The sequence below is a fragment of the Diabrotica undecimpunctata genome, chromosome 6, assembly GCF_040954645.1.
Source record: "Diabrotica undecimpunctata isolate CICGRU chromosome 6, icDiaUnde3, whole genome shotgun sequence".
Lineage (NCBI taxonomy): Eukaryota > Metazoa > Arthropoda > Insecta > Coleoptera > Chrysomelidae > Diabrotica > Diabrotica undecimpunctata.
In genome coordinates this window covers 102,441,766-102,454,922 of record NC_092808.1, presented here as the reverse complement: position 1 = coordinate 102,454,922, position 13,157 = coordinate 102,441,766, and the positions used below count along the sequence as shown (strand labels likewise).

The 13,157-nt window shown below is 32.2% G+C and overlaps 1 protein-coding gene across 1 annotated transcript in view; it reads left to right on the top strand.

The window, feature by feature from the left end:
* The window catches only part of LOC140443658 (synaptic vesicle membrane protein VAT-1 homolog-like), a 139,330-nt gene that overhangs the window by 81,415 nt on the left and 44,758 nt on the right, over nucleotides 1-13,157 (top strand). The window lies entirely within an intron of this gene.

Here is a 13,157-nt window from a genome sequence, read left to right as displayed (position 1 = left end):
ATACGACCCCCTTTGTTATTTAAAATTTTCGATGGGTGCTTATAATTCAAAGGGGGTGCTGGAGGGGTATAATATTTTCATACTGAAAATTGTCAATTTAAGAATAAAAATCGTCTTGTTTCAGGTTTTTTTAACATAGTACATAATAACGCTAAAAATGAATTTATTCCATACATATGGACCGCATGGCATAAGGAAATAATTCGTAATACTCGATTTCATTGTTTCTTATTTTGCCAACATCAATATTTATTTTTAAAAATAAATATTGATTTGTAATAAATTGTTCTACGCAACATTTCAATTTGTTTGTTTCCGTTTTCTTGGAATCTTTCTAATGATCTGTCTCCTTCACGTGTTTAATATCAATTTTGTTTGAAGATCGAAGATATATCAGACTAGTGTTGCTACATGTATTTTCTCGTACAAATTAAATTACGTATTTTTTCTACAAATCAGAGTTTTTAAGAATAAAAAAATAATCGGATGAAATAATTGGACTTTTAGAAAAGTATTATCTTGTATTCTTTTATTTAAAGTATATTCCCATTTTTAGAATTATTATAAAATAGGAAAATGATTAAAAAGTTTATGCTAAATATTGTAAAATAGGTTTGCAAAAGCACTGTCATTTTAAGCTTATAAACAATTAAAATAGCTCAGACGGGATAACATGTAGAAAATTAATTTGTTTTTATTAGTTATATTATCATTTTTACACGAATTAAAAAAAAACATAATGTCCTACGACCCTTATAACCCAAGTTAGCCCTTTTTGTTCAAAAATTCACCTGTACTTTGTTTATAAACAATAAGCAATTTAAAAAGACCATTTGAAAGACTTGGGGCTGATTGTTCGAACGCTATACAAAACTTAATTGTAATCAAATATTTAATTACAATCAAATATGTCACAGCAGCTGTCAAAATTATTAAAAATTTATTATTATTATTATTGATTTGTAAATAAAAACATGAAATTAACATCAGAAAGAGTCTAATTATGGTTTATTTTAAATTAAAACACAAAATAATAAAATTGAATAAAATAAATCAGTCAACATAACCTCAAAATGTGACGTATTTAATTTCAATTAAATATTTGATTACAATCAAGTTTTGATTAGCGTTCGAACAATCGGCCCTAATAAAGTTTAGGATTTAATAAATAAATAATTAAGTTTAGGAAAAAGATTTAAAGATTAATTTAAAAATAAGCCATCCACGAAGCGCCAAAAATAAAGGGTTTAAAAGCACGACGATTTTACTACATATTTCAAAAACTGAATTCATAAATTAAAATTTCTAAAAGTCGCCATGTTAGGTTTTAATCAACGAAAGTTGATGTTTTCCTTTAATTTGGGAAACCTCGTGGCATATATAACAAAAAAGCGTTTAGTTAATTTTTGAATTGTTTATTTACCCTAGTAATTTGTTTAAACAATTTAAAATAAATATTTATTTTACAAAATTGTACTTTTCTCTTATTAGTAGTAGAAAGGGTTATAAAATAATAGGACCTTAAATATATAGTTATAAATATGTTTTACCAATAAATTTTACAAAAATTTATTTTTAATGTGAAAATCAAATCTCTACGTGTTAATATTTTTTGAATCATGCTTATTATTTTTACAATTACTTTGTCTCGAAAACTTAAAAAATATATTTTACACAAATTAATTGTTATAAACTTATTATAAATAAAAACTACTCAATTAATTTGTATATACCTATAATTAACATATTACAATTTACATTCTTAATTTGATTATTTTTATTTATAATTATACAAAATTTGTAACAATTCATTTGTTTAAAATACACTCATGGACAAAAATATCGAATATTTTGGAATTTTCAAATTTTTGTTTTTTTAAAATAAATTCTGGTCAAACAAGTCGTTTATTGTAAAATAGAGTTTATTTTAACAATGTTTAATGAACAATTGTACAAAAAATAGTAGAACAAAAAAATAAATGTTTAATATTAGGTAAATAAGGTTACTCTTAAACTTAAATGATAATTTAAATTGCTTAAACAACTGGTTTAAACTGAAAGAAGTGCATGATCAGTAACGAGTATTCCCCCCTCGTAGCTCTTATTACTGCTTGCATCTTTCTCATACATATCCCAGGGAAATTGCATTCCATTCATCCTGTGCAGCAAGCCGAAGCTGCTCTATCGTATTTGGAACGGGATTTCTTTGTCGTATGCTGCGTTTTAGGTGATCCCACATGTGCTCTATTGGATTTAAATCAGAGCTAGACGGTGGCCAATCCAATCTTCGAATTTGGACCTCATCAAGATAGTTACTCACTATGACAGCGGCATGTGGTCGAGCATTATCGTGCATTAACGTGAATCTTTCATATCCAATGTAACCAAAATATAACAAAACATGATCTTGCAGGATGTTTTAAACGTAAGAATCACCAGTCATCCATCCAATTACTTCCACAAGTGCGGTACGTACCTCCCATCTAATACCTTCCCAAAGAATTATGCCATCGACTCCAAAACTAACGATCTGGCCGAGACTGCAGCTTCTTCTTCTTCAAGTGCCCTGTCCGTTGCGAACGTTGGCTATTAACATGGCAATTCTGATCTTATTTGCGGCGCTTCTGAATAGTTCGACCGATGTGAGCCCGAACCACTTCCTCAGATTTTGGAGCCACGAGTGTCTTCTCCTGCCTGGCCCTCGCTTACTGTCTATTTTTCCCTGGACAATCAATTGCAGTAGACGGTACTTATCGTGTCTCAATATGTGGCCTAGATATTCAAGCTTTCTTTGTTTAATTGTATTCACGATTTCTTTCTCCTTTCCGATTCTTTGGATTACCTCTGTGTTGGTGACATGTTCGGTCCAGGATATACGAAGAATGCGTCGGTACACCCACATTTCGAATGCTTCTAGTTTTCTCGTGAGCGTCTCCGTCAGCGTCCAGGCCTCCACACCATACAGTAAGATCGGAAAAATGTAGCATTTAACTAGACGTAGTTTTAGGGGAGACTGCAGCTGGCGAATCGTTCTCCAACTCTTCTGTAGACGTAGTTTTGACCATCTGGCTTCCATAATAGGATTCTGGTCTCATCAGTGAAAAGAACGTTTTTCCAGTTGTCGATATTCCACTAAATATGTGTTCTTGCAAATTCCAAACGACGAGCTTTATGATTTTGGAGAAGACGTGGAACTTTGGCGGGGCGTCTGGGCTTTAAGTTTGCTTCTTTTGATATTCGTTTAACTGTTTGTGAACTCACATTAACTTGTCTAACATTTAATAGCTCATTTCTGAGGTGCATCGATGTCAATGAACGATTTCGTGTAGAATTAAGAACCAAAAAACGGTCATCAATTGAGGCTGTGCACCTTGGGCGTCCTTGACCAGGGCTTCGTACAAAATTTCCTGTTTCGCGGTACCTTTTTAGAGTATTTGAAACTATAGATTCAGTTCTGCTGAGACGTCGTGCGATACCTTTTTGTGCATATCCTTCCTCGTACAAAATTACAATATGTGCTACTTGGACTTCATCGCAGTGCCGAATTGGTGGGATACTTGTTTTAAACTTAGTTAAATCAAAACAATATTTAAGTAAACTTAATAAATTAAACTTTTGAGATGTGGTGCTACAGGAGAATCCACAGAATATCGTGGACTGAAAAAGTAACTAATATAGAGGTGTTACAAAGAATGAAGAAAGAATGTGAAGTCATAAAAACTGTTAAAATTAGAAAGATTCAATATCTGGGTCACATAATGACGGGCGAGAAGTACTTATTACTTAGGTTAATTATGCAAGGGAAGAGAAACCCAGAACGACGTAAAATATCCTGGCTAAGAAATTTGAGAGAGTGGTTCGGTTGCAGCTCATTAGAATTATTCAGAAGCGCGGCCAATAAAATTAAAATAGCGATGATGATTTCCAATCTCCGATAGGAGAAGGAACCTGAAGAAGAAGAATAAATTAAACTAAAAATAACCGAATTAGTATGATTTTTCCTTCAAGTGAAGAAGAATTTTTATGATAAAATGTATGAATGAAACTAACCACTGAATGAACGTCAAAATAAACATCAAAATATTTCAAACCAGTTTAGTACATCAGCCTACTATATGAGTATTATCAGTAATCTAAAATTATTTTGAAATAATATTGACTACAAAAAAAAAATTGAAAATTCCAAAATATTCCAAGATATTTTTTTCAGTATTTAAAATCAAATAGCGATCTTACATTGTTTATTTATTGCTTATAAGTAAAAAATGACGTTTAATCTTTTGCATATTTTGTTTACTACATATTGTTATCACTAAATATATCAAAAGCAATTGTTAGATACATGTATCAAAGAGTTTCACGAAAAATGCTTGTTATTTGCTAATTTATCTGGTCTAAATAGATCTACCTACAATTGAAACACCACTATGAGCCACATTCGCTCACGTTACTGTCAAGCAAGCATTCCATAGTAATGAATACATTGCTTCACAAAAGCTGCAGATAACTTGCATGTGATATAATATTTGATTAATAATAAATGAGACATTAATCGATTAAAGCTAAAGGCGGGGTCCCACCAGTCGCGCTGCGCTGCGCCGCGGTGTTTGTTTTGGTTCATTTGTGCGCGGAGCGAGCTTGAGCAACTAGTGGGAACGACAAGTAGCGCTGCGCCGTGCAAGTTCAAACAAGAACGAACATTATCCGTTGGTTGTCGGTAAAGTAGTGTAGATCAAAGAAAAGTGCGCGTTCAGTTGGAACGGTGTTTGTGATTGAAGACCATTTTTACAGATTATTGTGTTTCTGTACTATTTTCGCGATGAGTTTTGAAAGGAATCATGAAGAACTTGAAAAACCTATTGAGGCATAGAGAGACAAACCGGAATTATGGAATCCGAAAAGCAATAATTATCATAAAAAAAGTAAGAAAGATGATGCATGGGTATTTATTGCAGACAATATCGGTTGTCCCGTCGCTGAAGCTAAAACAAAGATGACGTCTTTGTTGTCTTCATATAGAAGAGAAAAGGTGAAAATAAAAAAGTCAATGGGCACAGGCAAATTTGCAACGACATACGACACAAATTTTGAAACTGTCCTGCAACTAAATCACTTAAAAGATTATTTCCATTATAAACTTGTCTAATTTTAAATACTGGTGTAACCCAATAACGACGTTTCCTCCGGGTCTTTCGTTTTTCTTGTAAAAAATGGTTAATTACTATAACAGCAGCATTTGCTTTTGCTAATTTTGTTTCCATCGTACGCGCGTAAATAAAAACTGGAACTTATTTGCTCCTCTAGAATCACATGCACAAAGTTGCGCCGCTTTGTGTAGTTCTGCTCCGCGCTGCTCGACGCAGAGCGGCGCAGCGCAGAATCGCGCGACTGGTGGGACCCCGCCTTAACACAACAAAATGAATTCAGATGACATTTAAGAATCTTAATGGAAATTTCCCAAGCAAAATATTTAAGAATGTAATGTATTTAAGAGAAAATACACGTTCGAAAAGCGAAAGCAACTCCGTCAGCTTTACTAGCTGATTGGATAGAAATCTAAATGGAACTCTAAAAACAAACTGTGAGTCTATAACTTAATATTAAAACTCATATGGATTTATGAGATCCAGTTATCCAATATATAATTTCAGAATGCTTTAAAAATATATTAAGATTGTTAACTAGAGACAAAATAAAGATTTTATATAGAAATAAACCAAATCTCTATAGGCCTGTCAATAGAACAAACCTGGTTTGTTCTTCACAGATATGGCCTTCTACTGTTTTGTGAACACAAAACGAAACGTTTTCGCAGTATATGGAACAGTTAACATTTTCTTTTTCTCCTATTATCTGTCTGATATCTGCAAAAGTTATAGTGGGAAAAAGATTTCACCCCATTACATTTTTCTTCACTACATATTATTGATTTTGACAGTCGTTGCTCTTTACGGATTTTGTTTTTTTATATTATATTAAATTAATATAGGGTGCGGCAGATAAACGGCCAATTAGAAATATCTCAAGAACTAAAGGTAACTGAATCATTAAAATTGGACTGAAGGGGTTTTGAAGAGTGAAATATTTAATGAAAATATTTTCATCTATTTTCTACTTCCGGTTATACCGGAAGTTGCTTATAACTTCGTTGTTTTAATGGGACACCCTGTATATTTTTTAATTTTAGAAATATTCAAGTTATTCTGATCATTTTTGTTAATACTTCCCTATACCTATTGTGAACAGTTTTTGAGTTATAATGGTTTTTAATGAAAATTACACTTTTCTTTTATGTATATAAAGTTCAATATTCTATATATAATTTGAAAAAAAATTTAATTCCTTAGGAGCTTACTAACCACAGAGTTTTATCGTTCACAGTATAAAGTTTCTCACTAAATAAATTAACTTTATACATTTTTGTTACAAAAAATTTATTTTTCAATTAGCCTATGGAATAATCAGACAAATGTCAGTTATTGTTAATGTTTAATAGTAACTTTGTTGTATGCCGTTGGATGACACTTATGATAATAATTTGTCTAATTTTCTTGACAAAACAATAATAATTACTATTTAAATGGGAATAAGCCACAATTAAAGGTTAAAATACGTTTATTGACGTTTTAATTTCCACTTCGGAAATCGTTCTCAAAATACAAACATTAGTATAAAATATATATAAAATATATATATAAAACAATAATAGCTCATTTAGGATATACACATGGTGATTTTTTAAATTGAATTATCCTGAGAAGCCTCGACTAAATCATAAAACTGTAAAACCTTTGTTGAACAACTGTTCCCAGTTTGGTCAGTTTATAATAAAAGGAGCAAGCCCAAAACCCACGTCGATAATGAAGACTTACAAATAGATATCCTATTTTGCAGCTAGTCCAAATTCATCCTTAGGAATGTGAGCAATTGTTACAGGTATCGACTAGAACAATTCACAGAATTAAAGAAAAAACATCATTGGACCCCTTATTCGCATACACTAGCTCAATAATTACATACTGGAGATTATGTAAGACGTGTAGAATTTTTTAAATGGGTTTCAAGATTTTACAAAAAATGGTATATTTAACCGCCATCACAGTCACTTTGGAGATACGAAAATCCTCAGTTCGCAACATTTTCTTCTTCTCATGGCGCCGTCTCCTTTCGAAGGTTGGCGATCCAAATGGCAATTGTAGTTTTGGAAAATGCTGCGCGAAAGATTTCTGCGGATGAGCGGTCGAACCATCTCCTCAGGTCTTTCAGCCATGAGTTCTGGCGTCTTCCTACTGATATTTTGCCCTGTACTTTTCCTTCCAGTATAACTTGAAGTAATTCGTATTTTTCGCCTCTCAACACTTGACCCAAGTATTACATTTTCCCCACTTTGATTATTCTTAGTAATTCTAATTATTTATTATTATAATTAACAATTACTTGCCGTAACATGTTGCGATTAATATCGCAACATTTTACGGCAAGTAATTGTACCAGCACTGCACGCTTTACATTATAATGTGACTAACGAGGCTTTGTTTGAGCAAGATGGAGCACCGGCTCACAATATTCGAGATGTCGGCACATTGCTTGATGAAATATTTAGCGATAGATGGATAGCTAATAAAGGTCCGTTTCTGTGGCCACCAAGATACCCACAATTGTTACCGTTAGATTACTATATTTCTATTACTAAGTTCTTCAAGTTCTTAAACAAATAGATGGAGAATCAATATCAAGAGCTACTAATGAAAATCTGATTAAAAGAGTTCATAAATTTTTGGACGTTATGGGCAACATGTTGAACATTTATTAGGTTAATAAGCTAGTGCCTATTTTCTTTGATCTTTTTAGTTGTTCAATGCTTAACTTGCAATATGAAAGTTGTAAATTAACACAACATAGTCTATAAAAAAATAATTTTTTCTGACTAAAGTGTGTAAATTTAATAGGTTTAGGGAATAATAATACAGATCGATAGTGAGAAACGTATGCTTCTAAAATAATGAATCACATACAGGGTGTACCATTTGAGAACAAGGAATTAGGCATAAATCTAGGATGACGGGTTTATGCCAATTTTGACAGCACCCTGTATAATGAAAAAGGCAACTTTACACTATAAACGAAAAAGCTGTATGTAGTTAATAAGTTTCTAAGGAATTTAATTTTTTATTCAACTTATATTAGAGGATATTGAACTTTATATACATGGTAGAAAAGTGTAATTTTCATATCAAAACCATTATAACTCAAAAACGGTTCCCAATAGGTATAGGGACGTATTAACAAAATATGTTCAGAATAACGTAAATATTTCTAAAATTAAAAAATATAAGGGGTGTCCCATTACAAAAAACGAGTTATAAGCAACTACCGATATAACTAGAAGTAGAAAATAGATGAAAATATTTTCATTAAATAGTTCACCCTTCAAAACCCCTTCAGTATAATTTTCATGATTCAATTCCCTTTGCGATGCTAAGAACTTACCAGACCGCTCTAATACATCAGATTCTAACCTTTTACAACCTGAGTAAAGTAGCATTTTGAGTAGTTATCTTATTTGGTTGACCACTGCGTTCATTATTTAGACGGCTTTTAAATCGAGTCAATGAATATTTAATACAAGTTTTTTTGGTTTGTTTCTACATAAAATCTTTCTAACTTTTTAACAGTTTATTAATTAAATCTTGCCCAAGTACTTTCGCTTCCTAGAGCATCTTCAAGGGCATTTCGTCAAATTTGGTCTATCCAACAGTCTTTGAGGATGTCATAAACATAAAATTGTACATTAGCACTACACGACACAAGGACAAACAGTTTATTTTTTTTTTAAAAACGGCGAAGATACATGTTGATTGGCATCAGGAATTGTAACAATAAAAAAAAACTATAATGTTAGCTCTTTATTTGGAGTGTTTGTAATTGTTGTTTCCAATTTTTTGTAGAATTCCTCGACCTTTATGTCGTTTGGTGTGCTGGTCGGCGCATAAACTTGCATGATATTGACTTTATATGGTTTGCAGTTTATTCCAGTTTAAGGAGAACTATCCTATCGCTCACAGCTTTAAATTCGATGACAGATTTTTTAAATCTTGATGAGATCAGAATGGCAACACCTGTATAGTTCCGGTTCTCACCGCCAGAGAAGCACCAATTTTTGCCAAAATAGGAGACCATAGGTTACGGTGGTTTGATTATATTCAAAGTCGAGACGTTAATCACCCAAGATAAAAAATTGCCGATTCTTGTAAGGAGTAGGAGAGGAAGACCAAAGCAGTAATTAGGGAAGCCGATCGCGCGTAGGAATAAAGGCAAGGAGAATGATGATGATGAATATAATGCATCAAATTTAAATATGTACAGCTACAGGTTAAGATCATCCCTAATTTTAGTTTAGAATTTATTGAAAGCGATTTCCGGAAATCACCAACTTAAACTTTTAAATCACCATCGTAAATTGGGGTTGGTATTGCTCATAAGGCAGGTAAAACAGCTATAGACATAATGAAATATATATCTATTACTTTATTCTGAGAAGGAGAAGTCAAATCAATGAATCAAAGTTGAAAATATTTATGCATTAACTGGAAAGGTTGACGGTAATTTATCTGCAGCAACTATTATGCAGTCTTATTGCATAAAAATCAAAAAAAGTTGCCATTTGCAAAGAACATTTCGACAAATAAAGCTTTCTTCCAAATATTTCATGCTTTCGTTATTAAGGTGGTTTAACTCAATGATTTAATATTTTCAGTGCATCCTATTCTTTGAATTTTGTTTTCTAGGATTGTATGTCTTAAAACAATTGTTTGGTGGCTAAGTATTCGGCAAAAATGATGTCTCTGGTTATTCTAAGTAGTTCGATAATTCTTATGATAGACAGCATATACACTCTACTGAGCAATTGTATGAGCAGTGTATAGAGCTCAGTCTTCTGAACATATTTTAAAACATGTGTCACGAATTCCAATTTTATCTAATAAATGACTTGTTTTCTCGTTGTTCGAAAGTAAGCTGCACAGAACATATAAGCACTCTATTGTACTTATCTACAAAATAATATACAATAAATAGTAAACAAGATAGAAACACCAATTGGTTAAAACTTTTCCTGTTAAAAGTGATAATAAATTCATGGATACTCGCCTAAAGTTTACATATTGTACGCAGAATTACCCGGTTCTCATAAATAATTTCGTTTCGGCGCTTATAAAAGCCATCATTTGTGCTCAGACTTTGTAATTATGACCTTCTGTCCATGACGTTCGTCGTGCCATAATGGGAAGTGCTAACACCCCACAGCTAAGTGTTGATAGCCGCAATAAGGTCGTCGCATGCAAACCAGTATTATAAATGTTTAAAATTCAAAAGAAAATTTAAAGAGATCGGTTGTTAAAATCGATCGGAAGTAATTGTAAACCCACAACCGCAAGTGAAATTTAACTAAAATGATGTCGTTCCGTAAATTTTAAAAAGTTGTTTTTAATAAAGATTCTTTACTCCTCTGGTAAATGAAATTACAAATTTGTTGCTACTGTTCTATCCTCTGCTTGTCTTGGTGTACATAGTCCTGGATATCGATTTATCATTGAATTTTTTTATTTTTGTTAGTTTGACCTAGTTAGGTGTAGTTTTTTTCATCAGGATTACAATGGTAGCTTTATCAGGAATAAAATGTAATTGCGAACAACAAATAAACAATTGAAATGCAGAATATTATAGATTACAATTGACTTAACACAAAGAAATGGAATTTCAATATTAAAACACGTGAACACATCTTGAACTTTATCAATGCACTGAACAATTCATTTAAAAACATACAGTACGAACCAAAGACAAACTAGTAGTAGCAGAGTATGGGACACTTGAGCATGGGAAAATTTTGTATCTCAATAGCATTGTAAGCTGCTCCCACTCTGACGTCACACAGTACGTCGAAGAAATCTACACTACTAAATGTCATTCATAGTTCCACTATTATCCGCTAGTCGGCGTCAAATGTCAATTCTTCTTCTTCTCCGCAGCTGACAAATCTTCTTTTAGTCTTTCAAATCTTCTTCTTTTTCCCTCTGTCAAATCTTCTTTTTGTTTGTAATGTCTTTTTTTACATTTGTCAGATGCCGTTCGCCAGTACGGGGGACTTAGGCCTGGGAAAATTTTGTATCTCAACATCATTGTAAGCTTCTCCCATTCTGACGTCACATATTACGTCGAAGAAATCTACATTACTAAGTGTCATTCAGTTCAACTATTATCCGCTAGTCGGCGTCAAATGTCAATTCTTCTCTGAAGCCGTCAAGCCTTCTTTTAGTCTTTCATATTTTCTTCTTTTCCCTCTGTCAAATCTTCTTTTCGTTTGTATGTCTTCGTAATGTCTTCTGTCATTCTATATGAACGAAGAACAGACTTTTAGAGAGAAAAGATTACGTACCTATTACGCTGCCCTCTATAAAATGAATCAAAAAATTTCTTTATTGAAGATACAGGTACATATTTTCAAATATATTGGCGGTTGCTACGGAATTCAGAGACACACAGTGGTTTTTATTTTCTGTAATCGCGTATCCATTCTGGAAGTGGGAAATTTGTTCAGGCATCCTGCCCTTGTTCTCCGAAAAACAGACTTCTAGAGAGAGAAGAGACAAAATATGTTTCTAGAAATTTAAAATTATTAATATCTATTTGAAAAATAAATTTTTTTTTCTATTTTTTTGAAGATTTTGCCCGCCATCTCTTTGATGCTATTAATTAATGTGTATATTCATTAAGCAGTCTTTTCTTCATTTTCAATAAATATTGTAACAAAAAAGTGGGGATTTAAAAGGTACATCATGATTTCCTCTTTGGAGTCCGTAAATTCATCCGTGGTTTTTTAACCTTTAATTAGTCGCGTGGCTTATGTGACGTAAGTAGTCTAGTGGCGCCATTTGTCGCCAGTGTAATAAAGAGGTATTATTTTCATCATTTTAATAATTATTTTTTCTTGTACATTTTATAATATTGTTCTACACATACAGTAATGTAAATGGTTAAATAAAATGAAAATACTTAATAAAAATTTGAAAAAACTGCAATAAAAGACTGAAGCTAATAATTAAAAATACATTATTTATATTATGTATCGTGGTGATAATAAATTACAAATAAAATATTGCAACAAATTACAAATGTTACAACAAACTACAAATAAATGAAGAAGATGGAGATATTAACACAATAAAAATAATAATTCTAGTCTTTTATTAATCTTCATAACAATTTGAACAAAGGTTGCTTTGGTGCTCTTGATATTACCCCATAAGATTTATTTTTTGATTTGGGGCAAATGTGCATCTTTTCTTTGTTTTTTGACCAACCACCCGAGTAACTTGAACTTCTTGAGGTTCTACTTCAAATAAGTTTGAAGACGTTTGCTAATTTTTCTCGGAATGGGTGAGTCTTCTTTTCTTTCCATTTGATAGTATTTTGCTAACTCTCGAGCCCACTTTTTCAAAAAATTTCTTCGGTTTATAGGTTCCTCAATATTTGAAGAATTTTACATCACAATAGCATTTATAACGCAAACATTTTTATAAGATGGAAAAAAAGAGCCACAGGCCATCTTCGTGTACTTCTTTTAACATTATATGTAGCACATAGCTTATCTCTAGTGTTCACTCCACCTTTTGTCATAATATATAATGTAAATAGTTCTGGCTTCTGAGACTCTCCCGTTTCAGCATCAATAGCTACATCCCTATGTAAACTAGAAATCAGTATAACTGATTTTGATTTTTTTCTTGGGGCATACGACATCATGGTTACTGTGTTGAAATTCTGGCGATATCTCTTTTTTTATTTTTTTTTTCCAACATTGACAAATGTGAAATCCTAATCGAGATCATGAAAGCCTAATAGATTATTCAATTCCAATGCTGGTATACCAGTTATCTACAGTAATATTGCACCTAGTTTTACTTATTGGTGAACTTATTCTAATGACAACATCTTCACCTGAATTGCTTACTTTGAATTGGCCCTCTGCTCATGTTCCCAATTAGACTTTCATTTTCAAATTGTAGAACTTTCTGGCATTAACCATCGCAAAGGTTTTGATTCCATACTTATTAGGTTTAGAAAAAATATATTATTGAAAACGGCAAAGCTCACAA